Source organism: Vulpes lagopus, chromosome 3 (genome assembly GCF_018345385.1).
Source record: "Vulpes lagopus strain Blue_001 chromosome 3, ASM1834538v1, whole genome shotgun sequence".
NCBI classification, from domain to species: domain Eukaryota; kingdom Metazoa; phylum Chordata; class Mammalia; order Carnivora; family Canidae; genus Vulpes; species Vulpes lagopus.
Window position 1 is genome coordinate 85160190 of NC_054826.1, and position 25659 is coordinate 85185848.

General features: G+C 42.3%; 1 protein-coding gene across 1 annotated transcript in view; it reads right to left on the reverse strand.

Moving 5' to 3' along the window:
- LOC121487035 (translation initiation factor IF-2-like) overlaps positions 1 to 25659 on the reverse strand; it is a 38141-nt gene that overhangs the window by 8051 nt on the left and 4431 nt on the right. The window lies entirely within an intron of this gene.

The following is a 25659-nucleotide window of genomic DNA, read 5'->3' on the forward strand; positions in this document are numbered from 1 at the left end:
CATACACACTGAGGAAGACTCTCAAAAGAGAGATTCAAACAAGCCATACTTTCCTTAATTGTAAGATTTAAAATGGTTAGGGCTTCAATTGTTTACCAGGATTGCCCACCAATATTTCAGGATACCGCATATGGACAAGTCACCATTTTGGTAGCCCAAATAACAATCATTCAATAATGTAGAAATTTTGCAGTAATAGACAAAAGGTGTTACAGGTCAGGTGCCACTTGAGAGTAATTTTTATGTGGTACTGCCCTCTGCTGGAGCATAAAATCTGCACACAACCATTCTGGTTTGGCTACAGTCCCAAGACCAGCCCCGAATTAACCTTGTATTCATTATTGGTGGTAGGTTAGAACCCTTATAGTAGTCCTGATAAAAGATAGGAAGAGCGCAGTTATTTTGCAAATTGACGTAAGCAGAACAATGTTGGCACAATTGAGATGAGGGTCCAGCGGCCTGAAGGTGCCATTGTCACATCGCCCCATCACTCAGGTCAGTTGTGTGACCAGTGTGCTCTATGAACCGTCTGGGAATTAAGTCAGTAAGACTTTTCCTCTATGTAATTCTACAGTTAGCTATTTCTGAACGTTTGATGTTTCTCCCTTCAATTTAGTGATGCTCTTTCATATTCAGAGAAATGGCTGTGAGGAACGGTGGCTTTTTTTTTTTTTTTAAGATTGTATTTATTTATTCATGAGAGACACACAGAGAGAGGCAGAGACATAGGCAGAGGAAGAAGCAGGCTTCATGTGGGGAGCCCAATGCGGGACTTGATCTCAGGATCCCAGGATTATACCCTGAGCCGAAGGCAGATGGCTCAACCACTGAGCCACCCAGGCGTCCCAGCAACAGTGGCTTTTGTGTAAAAAGGCAAAGAGATTGTTCTCCCTTAGTTCTAGCAGACATCAACCATGAGTACTGGCTTTCCTCTTCCTTTCTAATTTATAATATCAATAAAAATACAATATCAATAACTAAGGTCCAGCAGATTTTCTTTCCCTTTCTTTTTAAAACAATAGATGTTTCATTTAGTTTTGAAACAAGACCATCTTCCTTATAACATTCTCCACTTCTGCCCTTCCTGTTTTATAATTTTCCTCTCCTCTGAGTCCATGTTTCTGTTTTGTGTTGCTTATCCAAGAGCTATTCACTATTTTCTAAGTCAGAATTTCTTGCTATGCCCATGGCCTTCTCCCTCCCAGCTACGGACATCTGCTTCCTTTGTTCACTTAACACATGCAGAAGCAATTTGTTGGATCATCTTTCACATTTAATGACACTTTGGGCCTAATAACATTAAAACCGTTTTCTACCTTCGTAACTAAAACATACATCACTACATTTGCCCAAAAGAGTGATGAGAAATGTTCACCCTACTTGTTGCATGATTTCCTGCTTAGGAATTCAGACTCTCTGACACCTGCGCACTGGGGTAAAAGTGGATGAGGGCAAGTCTTGCTTCCCTGGTGTGTAGAGAAGCTTCTGGCCATGATGCTAAAAGCATGTGCTGGGCCCGCTGCAGCCTTGGGGTGACTGGGTGCTACAGCTGGGGTGCTCCCTGCCTCAAAGCGCACAGCAGAGGAAAGCCTATTCTCCTTCCTCCTAGGGCTATGCTTCCCTGAGGATGCCTCCTAGAAACCAACTCCACAGTTGAACTGAAGTGATCAAAGCAGTCAATTGTGCAACTTGAGATGAAATGATTGAGTTTATTAACCCTTTAGGAAAAAGGGTTTTAGGAGAAAAAAAAAAAAAAAGGGCAGCCTAGGCGGCTCAGCAGTTTAGCGCCACCTTCAGCCCAGGGTGTGATCCTGGAGACCCGGGATAGAGTCCCTTGTCAGGCTCCCTGCATGGAGCCTGCTTCTCCCCTTGCCTGTGTCTCTGCCTCTGTGTGTGTGTATGTGTGTGCGCGCGCGCGTATGTATCTCATGAATAAATCAATAAAATCTTAAAAAAAAAAAAAAAGGCAGCTTCTCTTGACTTCCCAAGCTGAGCCATGCTCTTCTACATTATGTTACAGCCAGCAACCCAATTTTCTTTGAGACATGCCCTCAGAAGCTTCCTGGATGACATTTCTTCAGCTGATAAAGGCAATGCTTTTAAACTCCTAAATTTTTGTGATACCCTATTAATATATCTTAATGGTGTACTTTTTAGGCTATCCTCATTTTGATCTCTTGTATGACTTTGCATTTTTCTTATAAATAACTAAAGATTATTTTAACTGCAAAGGTGGATACTATAAAATTAGAGATTGATGTCAACCATTATCCTTAATTGGTGCTTTTGTGTGGATTCCAACACAATCATTGATTCATGTGATGTGTTGGTCACTTGTCCATCAGAAAACTAGTGAGTTTCTAAAATGTGTCCTGGATGCTGGGAATGCAAAGATAAGAACAGCTTCCCACCCTGAAGGAGCCTACAGACAAGGGAGAGTCTCTGTGCCCGATGAGAGACGTTCCTGGAGTTTCTAGCAGCAATGTCCACAATAGCCAAACTGTGGAAGGAGCCTCGGTGTCCATCGAAAGATGAATGGATAAAGAAGATGTGGTTTATGTATACAATGGAATATTCCTCAGCCATTAGAAACGACAAATACTCACCATTTGCTTCAACGTGGATGGAACTGGAGGGTATTATGCTGAGTGAAGTAAGTCAATCGGAGAAGGACAAACAGTGTATGTTCTCATTCATTTGGGGAATATAAATAATAGTGAAAGGGAATAGAAGGGAAGGGAGAAGAAATGTGTGGGAAATATCAGAAAGGGAGACAGACATGAAGACTCCTAACTCTGGGAAACGAACTAGGGGTGGTGGAAGGGGAGGAGGGCGGGGGGTGGGGATTAATGGGTGACGGGCACTGAGCAGGGCACTGGATGGGATGAGCACTGGGTGTTATTTTGTATGTTGGTAAATTGAACACCAATAAAAAATTAATTTATTAAAAAAAAAAGAGAGAGAGAGAGAGACGTTCCTGGAGAGAGCAACACACATGTGGTCCAGGAATGGGCGGAACAAAATTAAGAATCACTGAGGTGGGAAGAAAGGCAGGCAAACAGTCTAACCAAGTGCTTCAGATACTGTGATATTTGTATATGAAGGATGGCTTTCTGATTACTTTCTGCCTCTTCTACCTTTCTATCTCTGGCCATGCTTGTCCTCCGAGCTGCCAGACATCAAAAGGACTTGACATTTCCACATGGATGCTTCTGCAGGTACCTCAAACTCAACCTGTCCTGAAGTGAACCTGTGATCCTTCCTTCCAAACTTCTCATCCGAGTTCCCTATCTTACCACTCACCCTATTGCTTAAGTCATCTTAAAGAACCCCTTCTCCTTTCCTGCCAGTTCCACCTCCCAAATGTCACTTAAATCTCTTCCCTCCTCTCCATCTTCATGCCTGTTAGCCTCACCCATATAACCACCCTTCCACCCTGTAAGGGCCTCCCAGCCAGTGTCCACATAGTTGATGGATCCCGTCATCACGACATTAACTTGGATGGATTCTCATTTGTATGATAAAGTCCTGTGAGACTGGCCTCCTCCCTCCACTGGGCACCTCTTGTTCTGTTCTCCCACAGCTCCTGATGGATGCTTCAGCCGCACTGAATTCTAGGTCTCCAAGGTTGTCCTTTTTCCTACCCCAGTCTTCACCCCACATCACTTCCTCTGCCCTGTCCACATGTAGCTGCACTCACACCTGGATACACCATCCTTCCCACCTGATCCTACTGAGTGCTAGGCCTCACTCACAACACCATTAGCTCTTTAGTTGTCTTCCTGTCATTTACCTCCACAGCATGAACCACAAAAGTAAACACTTGATTGCAGTGTCATCCTGCTAGGCAGCAACCCCCTGGGGAGAGGGGCCTTGTTTGCTTACTCACCTCTGGGTCATCAGTACTAAGTGCCTAGAAGAGATTCTAAAGATGCTGAACGAATGAATTGGAACTATTTGAACTAACTTCAAATGAATGAAGGACACTAAATCAAAGTCTTTCTTTACATGGCTTGTGAGGAGGAAAAAAGTTATAAATAGAAAATTCAAAAAAAAAAAAAAAAGAAAATTCAAAACAAGGGGATTCAGTTTCCAAACCATGAATGCCTCTGGACCCTGGAACTCAGGTTTATTTTGATGAGGTTAGCCCATTCCTTCCCTCCTGTGGGCTTAAAATGTCCAAGCAAAAATGTGGAATTTACAGAGTGGTGACAGGCACTTTGTGAATATTCAAAAAGCCACTGAATTGGGCACTTTAAAATGGTTAATATGGTGAGTTTCATGTTCTGTAAATTGTACCCCAAGTAGAGGAGAAAAAGAGCTTAAAAAATCATCACCAGTGTTCCCACAGGAGAGTGAGGCAGCAAGACCAGCTCCCAGCTGAGGGACAAGAGTCTGCAGCTGATCAGGAGCAGAGAGAAGGCGGGGAGAGGGAGGGAGAGCAAGAAGCTGGTGGCATGCCTGTAGGGAACGTAACATTTTTTGTCAAATACACTCAAAATTTTCTTTTTAAAATAATAAAATGTGGAGCACCTGTGTGGCTCAATGGTTGAGTGTCTGCCTTCAGCCCAGGGCGTGATCCTGGAGTCCTGGGATCGAGTCCCACATCAGGCTCCCTGCATGAAGCCTGCTTCTCCTTCTGCCTGTGTCTCTGCCTTGCTCTCTCTCTCTCTGTGTGTGTCTCTCATGAATAGATAAATAAAATCTTTTAAAAATAATAATAACATGAAATATAAAAGTAAAAACAGAAGACAAGCAAAACAAGGAGCTCGTCTTGACAGCCAGTGAAGACTCTGCTCTGTGACCCCTAACCAGGCCATGAGTCACCCATCTCCTTAGTGACAGTAAGGTGACGAGAAGCACTCTGGAACCCTGCCCTCCACTGCTCTCTTCTCGACCATGCCTGAGGGCTGAAGATCCTGTTCCTCAGAGGGTTCGTGTGGCGAGGGACCATGCTCCAAATGCCACCATGAGTCCAACCACCTTATCTTGATGGTGCCTCAGCCCCTCCCTTTCCCAGGACAGAATAGGACAAAACACTGAAGAGGCCAAAGTGATCAGGGCTGTCATGGTTGGATCTGTACAAGTTACAGAGAATCATTGTATGTTTTGTGTAGATTCAATAAATAATGAAAGAGAACCAATTGGACCACAAAAACAGAAAGGAGTATAACATGAAGACAAGAAATAAATTATGATATTTGACTTCCATCCAAATTTATCCCACCTCAACAAAAAAAGGCCCCAAAGTTCAACTTCATGGTTGTCTTTAGCTACCTACCATCTCATCTTTGTCCTTTCCTTCATAGCCTATGCTCTTGAGAAAGAGTTTGTCTGCTCTTTTGGTTTAGAGCTCTTAATTCCCCCATTGGACTCTGTGACTTGCTGAAGTCTGACTCCAGTGATAGTGTCTGGAAGGGGCACCTGGGTGGCTCAGCAATTTAGCGCCTGCCTTTGGCCCAGGGCATGATTCTGGAGTCCCGGGATCGAGTCCCACATCAGGCTCCCTGCATGGACCCTGCTTCTCCCTCTGCCTATGTCTCTGCCTCTCTCTCTCTCTGTCTCTCAAGAATAAATAAATAAAATCTTAAAAAAAAAAAAAGTGTCTGGCAGAGGTGAAGAATGACCTTCCAACTACTGCAGCATCCCCTTATCCATACCAGTCCATAGCCTTATGTAGACAAGAGCTCATCTTGCTCCATGCAGGACTTCTAATGTCCACTGGTTCAAATCAGTTGACAAAGTGGCATCACAGACCCAACAGGGAATAGTTGTACGAGATCCAAGTTGCTGCTGAGCTGGAACTCCAGCCATCACTACTGTTAGGTGGATCTGGATGTGTCAGGGGAATTGGACAGGTCTTCCCACCAAAGTCATGTGTGCAGGGGCCTTCAGGAGAGAGTACATTCTGAGAAAAGGAACCAAGTATATAACAAACTCCTAAGGCACCAACACATACTCATTGGAAGGAAGTAAGGATTTACAGCACATTATAGTGAGTGTTTTTTGAATCTTCCTCCAGTGGATGCCCCAAACCTAGAGATCCCTCCAACAAATAACACACCTGTGACAAACTGTGACTCAAAGGGGAGGGAACCACCCCTCCTCCCTCTGTTGTCACACATTTCCCTGAAGCTTTGTCACCCTGACTGCTCCAGGCTGGCCATGGCAGAAAAGGAATAGCAGAGTGGGGACCACAGTACCTTTGACCCCAAGCTATGGTGGAGCCATAGCTAGTGGCTGGAGAAAAACCAACCTTTCCCAGGGGAGAAATACCTTATCCAGAGAAGCCTGAGAATACCATGGGACCCATGGGAGGGGAAACACATATGTGATGTCCCCAAGGACCCCAGGGAAGCATTTCTTATTGGAGAGAACTCAGCGGGTGCCGAGGGCCTCATGTCTGCAGATAGAAGTGAGAAGCTGGGGAAAATGTTCTTTCTTACTTTCTCTCCCCACTCCCTTGGCTTCTGAGACTCCATTCTCTCCTGATTCTTTTCTGCTTCTCTGATTTTTTCCTTCTCATCTCCTTTGTGGCCTCCTCTTCCTCATGGTCTTATTAAATGTTGTGGCCCTCAGTGTTGCATTTTTCCTTCCCTGCCCTTCTCATGTTATACTCAATCTCTCTGGCTTCAATTACAACCTCTATGCTAGTAACCCACGATCCTGTTTCTTAGCCCTGACCACCTCCTATACAGACATGCAGACATGCAGCTGTCCATTGAACTTGAGGTGCCTCAAGTAGAATACATCCAAAATGGCAGACATCATTTCCTGCCCAATATCTATTCTTCCCCCTAAATTACCTGTCTCAGAGAAGAATGCCCATTTATTCCAGTAAGGAACTGAGAAGTCAAGCTTGGCATTGCCCTTCTTCATGACCACATCCTAGCTATCATCAATCCCGTTGGTCCTTCCTTAGTCCCTACCACCCAGACCAGCTCATGGCCTCATCCACCCTTGTCTAGCCCTTTTGCTGTCATCATAACTGGTTTCCCTTTATGCCTCACCACCCTGAGTCAGATTACTACCCTGCTTCAATGCCTCTCTTTGTTTCCGCTGCACTCCCCTACCCTCCCACCCCCAGCCAAATCAATACCTGTCCCCATACATACATAATGGGCAAATACATGGGAAAATACATACATACATACATACATACATACATACATACATACATAATAGAATCCCATACATAATGGGAAAATACATAATGGGCATTGTTTTATCCATTCTTGGCAAAGACAACTTAACTTAGCTCTTAACAGGCAGGGTGTCTAGAAAAATATGTTGCTGCAAGTTAACATTGCAATTTTTAATTAGAAAACTTTCAGGGACGCCTGGGTGGCTCAGTGGTTGTGTGTCTGCCTTTGGCTCAGGTCGTGATCACAGGGTCCTGGGATTGAGTCCCGCATCAGGCTCCCCTCAGGAGGCCTGCTTCTCCCTCTGCCTATGTCTCTGCCTCTCTCTCTCTCTGTCTCTCATGAATAAATAAATAAAATCTTTAAAAAAAAAAAAAAAAAGAAAAGAAAACTTTCAGATGGAGGAGGGCATTCACTGGAAGGGCATTCATTCATTTCACAAATAATGCTAATGTGAGCACCATGCCAGGCCCTGAGGAACGAGGTAGACATGGCCCTGCCCCCTGACCATGTGCCCAGGGATGTGGCAGCCCACCCCAGTATTCCTGCCCCTCTCAGGCACATCCCTCCCCTAATAAGTGCTAGATCTAGCAGCATCTGGACTACCTGGACAGGTTTTCCCCCATCATAGCTAAAAAAGAGGCAGTTTTCAAAATGCATGTGTATTAGGGCTCTTCAGAGAAGCAGAACCAACAGGGTGTGTATATACATACATGAAGAAGAGATTTATTCTAAGGAGGCTGACTATGGAGGCTGACACATCCCAAGATCTGCAGTGTGAGTTGACAAGTGAAAGAGCCAGGTAAGCTGTGTTAAATTCCAGTCTGAAAGCTGGTGGCCTCGAGACCCAAGAAAAGCCATATTTCAATTTAAATGTAAAGGCAAAGGAAGATGAATCCCTGCTCAAGGTCATCAATCAGTGGGAGATCCTTTTCACTTGTGGGCAGCTCAGACTCATGTTTTATTCAAGTCTTCAACCCACTGGATGAGTCCTACCACACCTTGGGGAGGGCAATCTGCTTATTAGGTTTGCCTATTCAAATGTTAATCTTATCCGAAAACACTAGAATAATGTCTGGCAAATGTCTGAGCTCCCTGTGGCCCAGTCAAGTTGACATAAAAAAATTAACCATCACACCATGTCAGTATGTTTTGACTGAACTCAGAATACTTTTAGGAATTTTCAACTCTCTAATTTATTTTTAGAAATTAGCTAAATACACTTTTTAAAAATGTTTGCAGGCTTAGGGCAGAGGATCACTTGGAAAATCCATTCAACACAGATGGAGCTTTGAGGATGTGTGCTAAGTGAAATAAATTAGGCACAGAAAGACAAATACCATATGATCTTATGTATATGTGGGATCTAAAAACAAAACAAACAAAAAACCCAAACTCATAGATACAGAGAAACAGATATGTGGTTGCCAGAGGCAGGAGGTAAGGTAGTGGGCAAAATGGATGAAGGGGTTCAAAAGTACACATTAAGAGTCATAAGATAAATAAGTTATATAAATAAATATGATAAATCAGATAAATAAGTCTAGGGGATGTACCGTAGCTAAAAATATTGTATTATATGTATTTAAAGTTGCTAAGAGAGTTCATCTTAAAAGTTCTCATCACAAAAAGAAAAAAAATGCTTTGTATCTATGTGTGGTGATGGATGTTCCCTAGATTTATTGTGGTGATCATTTCACAATATATACATATATTGAATCATGTTTTATACCAGAAACTAATATAATATGTCAATTATAACTCAATAAAAAGAAAAGAAGATGTATAGGTGACAAATAACCACATAAAAAGGTGCTCCACATCATATGTCATCAAGGAATTACAAATGAAAACAACAAGATACAAATGCTCACTTATTAGAATGGCCAAAATCCAGAGCACTGATGACACCAAATGCTGGCAAGGATGTAGAGGCACAGGAGCTCTCCTTCATTGCTGGAGAGGAATATAAAATGGTTCAAACATTTTGGAAGATAGTATGGAAATTTCTTACAAAACTAAACATAGTCTTGGGATCCCTGGGTGGCGCTGCGGTTTGGCGCCTGCCTTTGGCCCAGGGCGCGATCCTGGAGACCCGGGATCGAATCCCACGTCAGGCTCCCGGTGCATGGAGCCTGCTTCTCCCTCTGCCTGTGTCTCTGCCTCTCTCTCACTGTGTTCCTATCATAAATAAATAAAAAATTAAAAACAAAAAACAAAAAACAAAACTAAACATAGTCTTGCCATATGATCCAACAATCACACCCATTGGTACTTACCCAAAGGCCTTGTCCACATAGAAGCCTGAATACACATGTTTATAGCAGCTTTATTTATTTATTTTTTAAAAAGCTATACCTCCCACTGTGTATAAGGAAAACACTTTAGTCGTAACAGGAGGACTTTATAAGCTTGAATGAAAGCATGAACACTCTTCATAGCATAGCTCTGACCAAGTCAGGAAACCTGAATGGCAGCTCTGTTACTGTGTTTCAGTTATGCTTCTGAGCATGCCCTATTGATCAAGTTGTTAGATAATAAACTAATTCTAAGACCCTGTAGGTGAAGTATTTCTTTCATCCTCCATATCACAAAACAGAATGACTGCCACAAGTATGAAGAAATACTTATTCAGAAGATCAAGAGGAGCCAAATGCCAAGAGTATTTAAAGTGTAAGACCTCCTTTACTTGGAAAATCTAGTGCCTATTCTTGGTACTGGCCCATGCATGGCTCCTAAGTCCCTGTAACTGGCAGAAATAGCAGCCACCTATGTTGTAGGATTTTAATCAGAAAACATTCTAACTTCCTGCCACCTCCAGTGGTGTGGCTCTCTCTCAGGCTATCTTATTTTGCAAGAAAGACCTTGTTAAAATATGATAAAAGTTCAGTGAAGGTGTCATAACCTATTCTTATTTTCTGTTACTATGAGAGAAATTTGGGGGTACTTCTGAGATATAAGCACTGTGGCACTTAAATATGACAATCATCAATGCCAAACCAAACGGGATGTGGGCTTCCAGAATTTTAAAAATCATAACAGCTAATATACTTACGTGGTATTTACTATGTATTTATATATGTTACATGTATTAACTCACTTAGTCCTCATGGTCCTATAAGATAAGTACTCCTATCTCCATTTTATGGATGAGAAACCTAAAAATGATTAAGTCACTTGCTTAGGATCATGCTACTAGTGGCTGGTGGAATCCAGATCCCCGTGCATGAGTCTGGTCCCAGAGGCTGTGTGCTGTACCACTCAGCTATGCTTTCACAACCACCTAAGGACAGGAAGAAGCACACATTCAGAAATGACTACCATGAGGAAGTCATGAGATTCCTGGAATGTCTATAATTTTACTCTTGTTAGTTTTCAAAAGCTGTTTCCCTAGAATGAATCCAGTAAAATCTAGGAGGGAGGGAAGAAAAGAAGGAAGGAAGGAAGGAAGGAAGGAAGGAAGGAAGGAAGGAAGGAAGGAAGGAAGGAAGGGAGGGAGGAAAGGAAAGGAAAAGAGGGAAGGAGGGAGGGAGAAGGGGGAGAGTGGGTGACAGGAAAGCTGAAGGGAGCCCTGGGGGACCCATTGCATTCCCTTCCATTGTCCAAAAGGATTGTTGCCATCCTGTAGGTGGCAGCAGATTTAGGAAAGCTAAAGTAAAAAGGTTCAGCCACTGGAGCATTGGAGAAGAAAAAAGGAAGTGAACAGCGGAGTCTGGCTTACCAGAGAGAAGGCATGCTGAATCTGCAGACACGGGTCCATGAGCACACATTAACCCCTTATTTCCTGAGATCACTCTAGCCAGACTTTATGGCAGAATCTTCAGGTCAAAGAAATGATTTGCTCTGATTGGGGTTTCCCTCTCCCACAGCCAGCTCCTCAAGGGCCGGCCCCTGACCCACATGTGTAGCAAAAACCCAGAGCAGCAACAAGCAAAAATGCCAAGCACTGTGGCTACATACAGAAGAAGACATTTGGGGTGAAGGGGGCCTTTGAGGAGCTATGGTGGCCCAAGAGTATACTATGAAGTTTTTGTTGTCTGGCCAATAACATTAAAGTTCTTAAACAGCTACTTGATTCCATATAGTTGTTTTGGAGAGGAGTTACTTCAAAAAAATTATGTGACCTACATTATCAGTGCATTTACAAATTATCAGCTGAAGCATAGAAATTTCAAGAACAAACGACATGCTTCTAGTAACTAGGGGTGTACACACACTTCTTTTTTTTTTTAACATTTTATTTATTTATTCATGAGACAGAGAGAGAGAGAGAGGCAGAGACATAGGCAGAGGGAGCAGCAGGCTCCATGCAGGGAGCCCGATGTGGGACTCGATCCCATGTCTCCAGGATCAGGCCCTGGGCTGAAGGCGGCGCTAAACCACTGAGCCACCCAGGCTACCCTGTACACACACTTCTATAACTAAGGGTTAGAACATCTGGAATTGCTTTTAGGGACACTCAAGTACTGCCATGATTACCTGATTTTTCTCAAACCACATCAGTCTTACATATATGAAAAGTTGATTAAATATTTTTAAGACAGATTATTTTATTTTTTAAGATTTTATTTATGTATTTATTTATTTATTCATTTATTTAGAGCATGAGGAGGGTGAGGGACAGAAGGAGAGGGAGAGAGAGAATCTTAAACAGACTCTATAATGAGCACGGAGCCTGATGTGGGGCTCAATCCCACAACCTTGAGATCATGACCTAAGCCAAAATCAAGAATGAGACACTCAACTAACTGAGCCACCCAGGTGCCATGCACCCACATTATTTTAAAAATCTCTAAACTGGGTTAATTTATAGAACTTTATACACAAAAGATGATGTTGCAAAAAAAGCACAATATCTTTGTTGGCATACGAAGATATTCATTCTTTGTGGTTGCCCTGGGAATGTGGGACTATAGGTACATTAGTGTTCTTTTTGTTTATACTTTGTTTTAGAAGAGCGGACTTTGTACTAAGGACGTACAGTAAAAATGATTTCATTTAAAACAAAGCAATAGCTACAGAAAAATCCCTTACAAGATAAAGTAGCCCTAGGACTTTCTACTTGAATGAAACAAGAAGCTTACCCAAGATTAAAAATGTCTAAAGGCTCACTTGGACAGACCAAAAAAATGTACATCCCATTAAAGTACAATTATGGTTAAATGTCTTTGCATCAGGGGCCCCCAACTAAATTTCCTAAGAAGTGTGTGCATTGATGAGCAGAGAGGTCATAGGCCAATGGTGTTCAGTTAAAGGGAGGAACAGGCATAAGCCACACAAAAATAAAGACCCAAATTGAAGGTGCCTGGGTGTCCAGAGTCATTTTAGCGTCTACCTTGGGCTCAGGTTATAATCTTAGGGTCCTGGGATTGAGCCCTGTGGTTGGCTCCCAGCTTCTCCCTCTCCCTCTGCCTGCCACTCCCCCAGCTTGTGCTCCTCCCCCCCCCCCCTCTCTCTCCAATACATAAATAAAATCTTAAAAAAAAAAAAAAAGACGCTAATTGATGGGAAAAATCCTCAGGCCAGGCACCGAATTTTCCTTTGATGAAATAAAACATTACGTTCCAAGGTTGGCAGAGATGAATGAAGGTAGGAGAGGAATCAAGTACCTTTCAGGGGATGCCGCGGAGCTCCACTTGTACACTACTGTCATTTTGCTAAGCTTGTTGCATTGCTCGTTGACATGCTCCTTTGAGAGCCCAAAATTTGAAACCAAACAGCCAGAATTTATCTTAAATATTTAGATGTGATATTCCCCTAACAGACTGGTTTGAATATGTGTCTGTTGGGATAGAGAATCAAATAAACACCTCCCCAGCCTCCTTGCCATAATACTTTATGTTAGGATCAGGAAAAAATTATTTTCCTCTGCACACCATCCATTGTATAATCTTGCCAGTGTGTTTAGATAGACAAAAAAGACATGGATATTAGGAACACATACCAAACTAGCTTGGGGGGAAAAAAACTAGTTTACCTACAGGGAAAGAATTCACTGATGAATTTTATGAGCCATACAGCTTTGTAATTCTAGCAGAGAGATGGCCTACTAAGAATCTTAATAAATCAGAAATTACAATTTTCACCTAAACACCTCCAGATATGGATCATTTTCAAAGAGCTAAGGTCTCAAACAGATGTGTCTTACTTTAGAGATACATATGTCCAAAGGAAGTTGAGAAGGAATGGAGATTTGAAGCAATAGCTGGGTTTAATTTTTAAAGCAATGTATAACTTCACTATGAGGTGGCATTCTAGAAGGAACCCTGCTAGCATATGGGGTGAAGCCTGGGGGAGGAGGCTGGAGAGCTGGGATTCTTTTTTTTTTTTTTTTCTTAAGTCAGTTCCATGCCCAACATGGAGCCCAATGCAGGGTTTGAACTCATGACCCTGAGATCAAGACCTGAGCTAAGATCAAGAGTCAAATGCTTAACCAACCAAGCTACCTGGGCCCCCCACGTTGGGATTCTTCTGAGTTGTATGGTCCACAGGCAGTTAACAGAGGAGAAACAGTAAATCTGGTGCTCACTGCGCTAAAACATCACAGAAGGACACTATTGCCTGGTTCTAGGTCCAGAGAACCTTCATCCTGCTGGCAGGAGTCAGTCCCAGCCTGTAGTCCCACCCCACCATCAGCTCTTGTGATAAAATCACTCAATTTCTCTTCTTCTATAGTTTGTCACTGAGAGATGGGGGAAAGTAACAGAAAGAAGGCATCTGGGCATTTGGGATTATATTAGATTCATAATTAGATTATTTTCACCTCTTTCAAAATATTTGGTTTCTAAATGAATCCAGCTTTAAATGCCTTTACTAGTGGTCATGCACAGTTCTGCATCCCAAATCTTGAAGGTTCATTCTTGAAAAACTCTCCTGGGGTATTAGGCTGGTTCTTTTAATAGGTGCTCTTTCATATGCATAATCTAGAAGGATCCAACCATTAAGAGTAACTGCTGTAGTTTAACAAAGACACTAACCACCTGAAGTGCTAAAGGCCAAATTGTCCTTATACCTTTACACAGGTATACATACAAGCAAATGGCTCTGTTCCTAGAAACAGGCCAGCTTCCTGATCAGCTATGGCTAGAGCCTCTTCTTGAAGTTGCAATGTTAGGATCTAGTCTCTGTGCAGTGAGGTAGAGCTCTCAGGACCCAAACTCACGGCACACCGAATTTTGACAATATTCACACTTTGAATAGCTCTGATTCTCAGCGGTGATAATAACTCTTAGTATATAGATCTCTGTCTCCAGTGCCTACACAATGAGTATGTTAATAATGATAGATAAGAATAATAAACAGCAGGAGAGTTGGTAGTCTCAAATTCCAGCTCCTGTGCTAAATTACCTGAGTCATTATTTTCCCGACACTTTCTCCTAAAAGCTCCACCCTCAAGGGTTCCACAAACATTTTCCCAACAGCTAGGTCCAGTATCCAATCCTGTGCCACCAACAGTTTTCCACAACTATATTAATAGCTTTTCAAAGAATTTCTTGCACAGGACTTACAGATAACGCGAGAAGCACGGGTTTCTTGAATGTTTGTGATTGTCAAACCCAGATGACTTCTTAGTCATGCACATTTAAAAGTCCAGATTCAGTTCCTGGAAGCACTTGCACAACACAGATGTCAATGTCCTCAGCTTTTTATCGTCACATACACATTCCACGTGAACCGCCAAGTTTGTTAAAACTACAGTGGATCAGAGTTTATTTTCTTGGGCAGATTTTGGATTTACAGCTAGGGAAAAAAATTAGACACACACAGGAAAAAAAAAAAAAGATCTAAAAGAAATTAGACTGAACCAAAGAAAAACAAACCTGTGATGAAATAAACATTTCAATCACTTGAAAATATTTCTCTGCTTTTGATGTACTACTATTATATCACTGTGGAAATAGTATTGGAATAATAAAAGGAGCTGGTGGGCGCCTGGCTGGCTTAGTCCATAGAACAGTGTGTGACTTCTGATCTCAGGGTTGTGAGTCCAAGCCCCAATGTTGCGGGTGAAGCCTACTTAAAAAAAAAAAAAAAAAGGAAGAAAAGCTGATGAAATTGTGGTAGTGAAAATTGACCACGATGGCATAGATGTGGGATGCATAAATTTACTCATGCACATAATTTTAGAAACAATGGTTTCTGGAATTCATCAAGAGACTGATTTTACAACTGCAGAAACTACAACAGCTTTCAATTCAATAAAATACACTTAATTCCACATGTAGTCATTCATTAGGATACTCTCATTTTTTATAAAGGAGTCTTCCTTTGCTTACTAAGCTTTTCTTTCTTCTGGTCAAGACAATAATTTGTCTTCATTGAGCTCCCTGGGGAAATGGTGGCTCTTAGGCCCAAGTAAATACTCAACCTGAGCTTTGGGATGGCCCATCTGGGCAACATGCACATAAAAACAATTACTTAGCCCATTTTTCTTTGCCAAACAGAAATAAGGGGCAAAGATTGCTTCCTCCTCCAAGTTTCTGTCTCTGAAAAAAAACAGGCCAAGAAAGAGCAATTTTTCTGGAGTGACAGATTTGGACTAACTGCTTTCACTTCTTTTAGATGATTTCTGTTCCTAGTTTTAATGGTACATAGATACTAATAGGAGAAATCACATTAACTTAGTCAACAAACATTTCCTGATCACTTTCTGTGGTCACATCTTCTGCTGTCTGGAAGTATATTTGACAACTAACAGTCCCCGAAACTCAAGTGGCCAACAAGTCCAAGATTGAAAGATTGAAAACAGTTTGCTACAACTCAACTGATAAGATAAAGGTATGTTGCAAACTTGCAACAAATGCCTTCATCCCTTTTTTAATGATCAATGACAGATTAACTGCCAATAATAGTAGCGGAAGAATAAATGCCAAATCCGAAGACAATGTTTGCCTAGCGCGGGTTCACATACCATGATGTGTGTGAGCAGTTCATGCACATTGTCCTGTTTCATCCTTACAATTCCTCAAGGTAAGTTTAATTACTCTCCATTTTATGGATGAAGAATGTCACCTAATCTCACATGGGCCAGTGGTCTTCCAATGTGGGTATACGCAACTCCAGGCATAGATGAGGACTTTGTCCTCGGCCAAAGATCATCAATCTCCAATGGTATTCTTTCTTGACATTGACCTGCCTGCAAAAGTACCTGCACTGGAGCATCAAGCTGGCTCTTTCCCTCTTTCCCGTTTCATAATTGCCTTCCTCCCACTTTACCAAAACTTTCCAGTCTTCCTATATTTTAATATGGCACAATGCCTTGAGGTATAAGAAAAGAAACCCACTGGATGCCTGGGTGGCTCAGTCAATTGAGCATCTGCCTTCGGCTCAGGTCATGATCTCAGGGTCCTGGGATCAAGCCCCACGTTGGGCTCCCTGCTCAGCAGGGAGTCCACTTCTCCCTCTCCCTCTGCCCCTCCCCCAGTTTGTGCACCTGTGCTCTCTCTCTCTCTCAAATAAATAAATCTTAAAAAAATAAAATGTATTTTCAGTATGTTAGAAATGATATTCCTTCCAACTCATTAAACCAAAACATCCATGTAGAAAGTGTGGAAGTTTACTATTTTTTAAAGACTTTATTTTTTTAGAGCAGTTTTAGGTTGACAACAAAATTGAGAGGAAGGTACAGAGATTTCTCACACATTCTACTCTGCCCTGCCCATACATAACACAGCTTCCCCCATTACCAACATCACTCACCAGAATGGTACATCTTTTGCTAAGGAACACTGACACATCACAATCACCCAGAATCCGTAGTATTGTACATTCAATGGGTTTGGACAAATGTGTAATGACATATATGCAAGATTATAGTATTATACAGAGTATTTTCCCCTGCTCTAAACATCCTCTATGCTCTACCTGTTCGTCCCTCCCCAACCCCTCAATCCCCGCCTATCTTTGACCTCTAGCTACCTCTTACCATTTTATTGTCACTGTAGTTTTATGTTTTCCAGAATGTAATATAGTTGGAATCATACAGTATGTAGCTTTTTCAGCCTTCTTTCACTTAAAAATGTGCTATTAAAGTTTCTTCATGTCTTTTCATAACCTGATAACTTATTTGTTTTTAGCACTGATTATCTGAATGGAGCACAGTTTTTAAACCATTCACCTACTGAAGGACATCTTGGTTGCTTCCAAGTTTTGGCAATTATGAATAAAGTTGCTATAAACATCTGTTTATGCAGGTTTTTGTATGGACATAAGCTCTCAGTTCCTTTGGGTAAATGCCGGGGACTGTGATTGCTGGATCATATGGTAAGAGTGTGTGTTGAGCTTTGTAAGAAACTGCCAAACAGTCCTCCAAAGAAGCTGTACCATTTGCATTCCCACCAGCAATGGATGAGAGTTTCCACCACTCCACATCCTCACTAGAATTTTGGTGTTGTGGATCTTGGCAATTCTAATAGGTATGTGGTGTTATTTCACTGTAGTTTTAATTTGCATTTCTCTAATGGCAGGCGATGCTTCGTATGCTTATTTGCCATTAGTGTATCTCCTTTAGTGAGGTGTCTGTTAAGGTCTTTGGCCCATTTTTAAATTGGGTTGTGTTTTTACTGTTGAGTTTTAAGAGAGCTTTGTATATTTTAGATGACATCCTTTATCAGAAGTGTGCTTTGCAAGTATTTTCTCCCAGTCCATGCCTTGTCCTCTCATTTTCTTGACATTGTCTTTCACCACCAGAAGTTTTTATTTTTAATGAAGTCCAGCTTGTCATTTCTCTCATGGACTGTGTCTTCAGTATTGTACCTAAAAAGGCATCACCATACCCAAGATCATCTAGGTTTTCTCCTTTGTTATTTTCAAGGAGTTTTCGAGGTTTGCTTTTTACATTTAGGTCTATGATCTATTTTGAGTTAATTTTTGTGAATGGTGTAAGGTCTGTGTCTAGATTCATTTTTTTGCATATGAATGTTCAGTTGTTCCAGCACCATTTGTTGAAAAAAAAAACTATATTTGCTCCATTTTATTGCCTTTGCTCCTTTGTCAGAGGCTGCTTGCCTCTGACAAAGTAGATTTATGTGAATCTGCTTCTGGGCTCTTTATTCTTTTCCTTTAATCTATTTGTCTATTCTTTCACCATTACCACACTTGATTACTATAACTTTATAGTAAATCTCAAAGTCTGTTACTGTCTTCCAACTTTGTTCATCTCCTTCAATATTGTGTTGGCTATTCTGGGTCTTTTGCTTCTCCATACAAACTTTAGAATCATTTTGTCAATATCCATAGAATAGCTTGCTAGGATTTTGATTGAGGTTACATTGAATCTATATCTTGATAATAACAAGTCTTCTTACCCATGAACATTGAATATATCTCCATTTATTTGGTTTCATTCATCAGAGTTTTTTAGTTTATCTCCTATGTGTTTTGTTAGATTTATACCTGGGTATTTCATTTTGGGGGATGCTAATATAAATGGTATTATGTTTTTAATTTAAAACTCCAGGGGGATCCCTGGGTGGCTCAGTGGTTGAGTGTCTGCCTTTAGCTCAGGTCATGATCCTGGGGTCCTGGGACTGAGTTCCACATCAGGCTCCCTGCAGGGAGCCTGCTTCTCACTCTACCTATGTCTCTGCCATTTCATGAATGGATAAATAAAACCTTTTTAAAAACCCTCCACTTATTCATTGTTGGTATATAAGAAAGCAATTGAATTTTGTACATTAACCTTGTATCCTGCAATCTTGCAATAATCACTTATTAGTTCCAGTAGTTTTTTGGTTGATTCTTTCAGATTTTCCACACAGATGATCATGTCATCTGTGAACAAAGACAGTTTTATGTCTCTTTCCCGATCTGTACACCTTTTTTCTTTTCTTTTTTCTTGTCTTGTCTTACTGCATTAGCAAGGACTTCCAGTACCATGTTAGAGGAAAGGTTACATAGTTTTTCAAAATTCTATTAGAGGTTATGTGAGCAGAAATATTTACAGACCATTTACTTAAACCAGCATATGGTCAAGCCAGCACTGAGTTCCCTGTCTTTTTCAACTTAAAGCTCAAAGCTCATAAATAAAGCTCTAGAACATCTCCAGGTAATGTATAATTTGCTGTTTTCCTCATTTTCCCATCTGCAAATTAACAAAAGTCATCAACCTCACATGACACAGGTTTCACCAGTTGGCAATCAGTTTTACCTAATATCCATTTTCATTTAAAAAAATTTATTAAAATAAATTATTTTATTAAAATAAACAACTCCTTACTATGGCTGAAATGCAAGAGACCATAACATTTAGCCTCGCTTTCCTATTAGAGGTAGTTTTAGAGTATAATATTATAGCTTAAAATATAGCTAAATTATAGAGAATAAAAGTGAATATAACCACTAAGGTGAAAGGAGGTTTTGGATGATTGTTGCCCATTCTGCATCACCCTTAAACCCAGCCAATCTTAACAAGGTATGGTTAGGACATATGGCAACTTTTGTGCAAATTAGAAAAAGGTGGTCTTCAGCCCATCCTTATCCCTTTACCCTGGAGATGCAGCATCATGCCAGTTCGGCATATAAAGTATAAACTGTGTTTCAGCGACCATATCTTACTTCAGCTAGTTGCCCTTGTATAAACATATGCAATGATTCCTTGCCAACCAGACAAGAAAAGAGTGTAGAAGAGTAGTACTGTTCTGGGCTATTTACCTTGGACTTTCCCACTTTGCTTCAAACCCATTTGCATTTATTATTCCCAAACTTCCTAGGCGGAAGCTTCCATATTTCCTCCTGGCCCCTATTTGAAATCCCCTAGCTTTCCTTCCTGGCTTCTTGACGTTGGCCTTCCATGTGATTTCTGGTCCTGCTCACTCCTTTGGTTTTAGTTCTTGCACCCTCTCAGGTGACAGGTTTTCCAGTAGAGCCTCGCAGGCCTCATCTCCAGCACCCCTTTTCCATCAGAGTAGCCTGGACCTTCCCCGAAGGTGGAGTAGAAACAAAAGATCGAATGAATTCTCAAAAAGTACTTTAGCTCATGGGGCACCTGGGGGCTCAATGGTTAAGTGTCTGCCTTTGGCTCAGGTTGTGATCCCGGGATCCTGGGATCTTCCCTGCAGGAAGCCTGCTTCTCCCTTTGCCTATGTCTCTACCTTTCTCTGTGTCTCTCTTGAATAAATAAATAAAATCTTTTTTTAAAAAGTACTTTGGCTCCTATCTAGCAAAATTACATAGCGCTTAACTTTTGACACTAAAAGTCCACTTCTAGGAATCTTTCCCAGAGAGACGGTATACAAATATACAAAAAGATGTGCACAAGGCTATACACTGAAGCATTATTTATGACAGAAAAGATGTGAAACAATCCAAATGTCCACAGGTTGAACAAGTACTAAAGGATTCTGTATCCAAATTCCAATGTTTGTGTGTGTTGGGGGAAGGGGGTGTTTTTCCACACCAAGAAGCAATTCTCCAACACCAGCTGAGTGTCCTACAATTCAACCCAATTATGAGATATCTTTTTTTTTAAGATTTTATTTATTTATTCATGAGAGATCCAGAGAGAGGAGAGAGAGAGAGAAGCAGAGACATAGGCAGGCTTCATGCAGGGAGCCCGATGTGGGACTTGATCCCAGGACTCCGGTATCATGGCCTGGGCTGAAGGCAAATGCTCAACTGCTGAGCCACCCAGGCATCCCACCAATTATGACATATTTACCCAGAGATAGTATCAGATTCCTTAATGGCTCAGTCCTACAAGACCACCCCCGCCACACCTCAAATGCCAGTTGCTCTTGTGCTCCTGAAGGAGCCACTATAGATTAAAGATTCCTAGGACACCTCCTTGGATTCAGTTGCTCACAGTAGCTACAGCAGCTCACAACTCAGATAAACATTTTACTCACTAGCCTACCAGTTTATTATAAACAGAGATAGAACTCAGGAACAGGAGATGGAAGAGATGCAGGGCAAGGTATGGAGAAAGGGTATGGCGCTTCCATGTCTTTTTGGAGCTTGCCATTATTTCCAAATCTCCAGAAGTTCATCAAACTGGAAGCTCCTCAACCCCATTCTTTAGGATTTTTATGGAGACTTCATTGCAGAGGCAGTGTTGATTAAATCATTGGCCATTGATGATTGAACTCAATCTCCAGGTCCTCTCCTTTCCCCAGAGGTTGGGATGAGATTGAAAGTCACAACTCTGTAATCACATGGTTGGGTTGCCTCCACTGGCAATCAGCCTCCATCCTTAGATCGGTCCAAAAGTCATCTCATAAACATTACAAAATGTACCTTTACAGCTCTCATCACTTAGGAAATTCCAAGGAGCTTTGTGTCAGAAAGGGGACAAAGACCAAATGTATATTTCTTTTAAACTTTATTTAATTTTTAATTATTTTTTAAAGATATTTTTAAAGATTTTTATAAAAATAAAGATATTTTTAAAGATATTTTTAAAGATTTATTTTTAAAGATATTTTTAAAGATTATTTATTCATGAGAGACACAGAGACACACAGACATAGGCAGAGGGAGAAGCAGGCTCCCTGCAGGGAGCCCAGTGCAGGACTCAATCCCAGGATCCTGGGATCACGACCTGAGCCAAAGGCAGATGCTCAAGCACTGAGCCACCCAGGTGTCTCTCAAATTACTTTAAAACACAGAAATATTATTGTGTATCTCTTGTGAGACATAGCTTAAAGACAGAAAGTAACTGCATATAAACCTTCATTTTGTTTTGCAATAATATCATTACAACAAATATTTAACTTTTTCTCCCCCAAAATTTTTTAATAAAGAAAAAGCAAAAAGGGAATTATGTTTGGTTTTATTGGGGGTTTTTTTTTAAATATTTTATTTATTTAATTTAGGAGAACCCAGAAAGAGAGAGAGGCAGAGACACAGGGGAGAGGGAGAAGCAGGCTCCATGCACCGAAGCCGACGTGGGATTCGATCCCGGATCTCCAGGATCGTGCCCTGGGCCAAAGGCAGGCGCCAAACCGCTGCACCACCCAGGGATCCCAAGAAAAAGTATTTTAAAAATAGGACAGCATCTCATATTCTTTGAGCCACTGGGATGAATTAATGTAATTTACAATCCTCTGAAGATCTTTCACTTCTTCAAGATTCTTTCATTTTATGACAAAACCATAGTTCTAGAAGCTTGTTTCTCACACCTAAAAAGACTAGATTAGAGACATGATCCTGTAGAACATAAGAGGTAAGTCTGCTGAATCCGAACACAGGGTATCTGAAGGTTGAAAGAAAGGCTGAGTGCCCATGGGTGGTGCCAGTATTGGGGTAAGAGAGAGATTAGTTGAAAGCAAGGGGATTTAAAGAAGAAATGAGTCCATTTACAGAGGGGAGGATAGTCAGAAGAGGTTGATGACACCAATCATGAATTCTTCCTGGGAAGTAGACCTATGTCTAAGAAATATAAGTGCCACGGTTTCATGAAGAATGCACTCCTGGGGCACCTGGCTGGCTCGGTCTGTAGAGCATACAACTCTTGATCTCGGGATGATGAGTTTGAGCCCTGAGTTGGGTAGAGATTACTTAAATAATAATTGAAATTTAAAAAATTGAAATAATGCAGCCCTAAAGGCTGCATAATTTAAAATCTGAACAATACAAGACTAATTTTCTCATGAGACTAAATGAAAAGTGAGTGTATATTCTCAGAACTCATAAATCTGTAACAATTTGGCAGATATTTATTTATTTATTTATTTATTTATTTATTTATTTTTATTTATTTATGATAGTCACACAGAGAGAGAGAGAGAGGCAGAGACATAGGCAGAGGGAGAAGCAGGCTCCATGCACCGGGAGCCTGACGTGGGATTCGATCCTGGGTCTCCAGGATCGTGCCCTGGGCCAAAGGCAGGCGCTAAACCGCTGCGCCACCCAGGGATCCCAATTTGGCAGATTTTTAAATATTGCTTTTTAATATATCATGATTATTGCTAAAGTTTCTAGAGTTTTGACTTCTAAATTCACAGCATGATGTATCAGAGCAGTTATTTAAAGTTCTTTACAGTATTTTAGCACATTTAGCTTGTATTCCAAAATTATTGATTTGGGGCATATTTTCCCAGCACTGGCATCACCATTCAATCAATGCTTGAAGGTAATAAATTTTTAATTACAGCAACAAAAACACCTCAACACCATAACAAGCAAAATCACCACCAGAATTACTTCCTACCTTTAAACAGGATTCACATTATTAACAAACTATGGCAGGTATTTCTTTTTAAGGTGTTAATCCTACCAAGAAGCAAGAGCACACAGTTTTTTTTTTTTAAAGATTTTATTTATTTATTCATGAGAGACACACAGAGAGAGAGAGAGAGATGCATAGACACGGGCAGAGGGAGAAGCAGGCTCCATGCAGGGAGCCCGAGGTGGGACTCGATCCTGAGTCTCCAGGATCACACTCCTGGCTGCAGGCAGTGCTAAACCGCTGCACCACCGGGGCTGCCCAAGAGCACACAGTTTCAATTCATATATCTAAAATCATTTTTTACTACTTTTTAAACAACTGGGGCAATATACATTATTTCACATTTTGCTTATAAGACACTTTATATCATGCTATTTCTAAATTTGCAGCCACACTGTACTATATAAATATGTTTTCTTGGGTAAGGAAAGAACAATGAAGAGATGAAAAAAAGAAATTGATCCAACTAGAAATGATCCCTTCAGCTTAGGAAATCTAAGGGAACTGTCTGCAAATAATTTGTAACATCTATGTTATTGTTTTGAACTGATATTCTGAATGTCTATTTCTGTGACTTTTGGGCAAAATCATCTCAAGAGCCACTCTTGTAACCATCCCCTTTCTCTTACATTATTAGCATTCTCTGTTCTACTGGATCATATGAGTAGGGTCAGTAGTGTGGTGCTAAAAAATGTTTAACATTCAGCTTTGGGGTCAAGGGGGTGGTGGTAGGTGAGGCGCTAGGTCGTAGCGGTTGTCTATGCCTGTGGTGTATATACTTTCATTCCTGGCGAATTTCAAGGTACTAACATGGAAGATGGGCAAAACTGGCTCTTGCAAGCTAGTGTGAGCCAGCTCTAATACACCCCTGAAAATGTTTTTCAAACCTCAGTTTACAACCCATTAATGGGTCTTGGAAATATTTTTAGTGGGTTGTAAGCAGCATTTTTTAAATGAAAAATTAGAATGCTTTGCATAACAAGAGTATTGTTTTGTGAATTTTTTGTTTTCATAATTTTAAATATGCAGCATGTAACAGGTCACCGTGTAATGTAGTTGGCACTGAGGCTTACTTGTTCAAGTCTGCAAGGCACCACTGTAGTATCGATCTTTTTAAACAAAAAACTGAGAGGGAGCAGGAGAGAGAGCACATGAGCACTTCGAGGCGGGGAAGGTGGGTGGGAGAGTGGGGGAGGCGCAGGGGAGGGCGAGGAGCAAGCGGACTCCAGGCTGAGAGCCGGGCTCTTTCCCCCACCCCGAGATGATGACCCGAACCCCAATCAAGCGTCGGTCGCGACCTGACTGAGCCACCCAGAGGCCCCTGTATCTCCTCATTTTAAGAACAAAAACAGAAACGAAACGAATCAAAATCTTTTTTACTCTCCGGCTTTCTTAGCTACAATTGCTCTGTTCTTCACAGCAAAACGTCTTAAACTATTGATATTCGTGATTTCTGCCGCTTGTTCTCACGTTTCTCAGCCCACTTGAGCCGGTCAAGGTGACACCCATGTTGCCAGATCACTTCTATGTTCTCAGGAGCACATGCCACCAGTGGCTGTTCTTTCTTAAACACTTTCCTTGACTTCCAGAACACCAGTCCCACAAGGTCCCCACGGCTGCCCCTTCTTAGCCTCTCACCGATTTTACGTGTTTTGACTCCCCCTAGGCTCCGTCCCAGGTCGAATTCCCCATCTGCCTACCCCGCAGGTCACCTCATCAAATGCCACGGCTTCATGTCCCATCCTCGGCCCCAAAATATGCTTCAGCCCCGGGAGCTTTCTGGTGCTTAACAGGAAACCGAGGGAAGGCGGCCGCTGAGCCCGGCGGCCCCGCAGGCTTCCCGCACGGTGCCGGTCAGGGTGGCCCCTGCCTGAGAAGGGGGTCACCCCGCCACGCCGGTCCGCTCAGTCCCCCCTACCGCGCTCGGGTCCCCCCCACCCCGCTCGGCCCCCCCCACCCCGCTCGGGTCCCCCCCACCCCGCTCGGGTCCCCCCCCCTACCCCGCTCGGGTCCCCCCCTACCCCGCTCGGGTCCCCCCCCTACCCCGCTCGGGCCCCCCCCACCCCGCTCGGCCCCCCGCCTACCCCGCTCGGGTCCCCCCCACCCCGCTCGGGCCCCCCCCACCCCGCTCGGGTCCCCCCCCCTACCCCGCTCGGGTCCCCCCCCCTACCCCGCTCGGGTCCCCCCCCTACCCCGCTCGGGCCCCCCCCACCCCGCTCGGGTCCCCCCCCCCTACCCCGCTCGGGTCCCCCCCCCCTACCCCGCTCGGCCCCCCCCCTACCCCGCTCGGGCCCCCGCCTACCCCGCTCGGGCCCCGTCCTACCCCGCTCGGGTCCCCGTCCTACCCCGCTC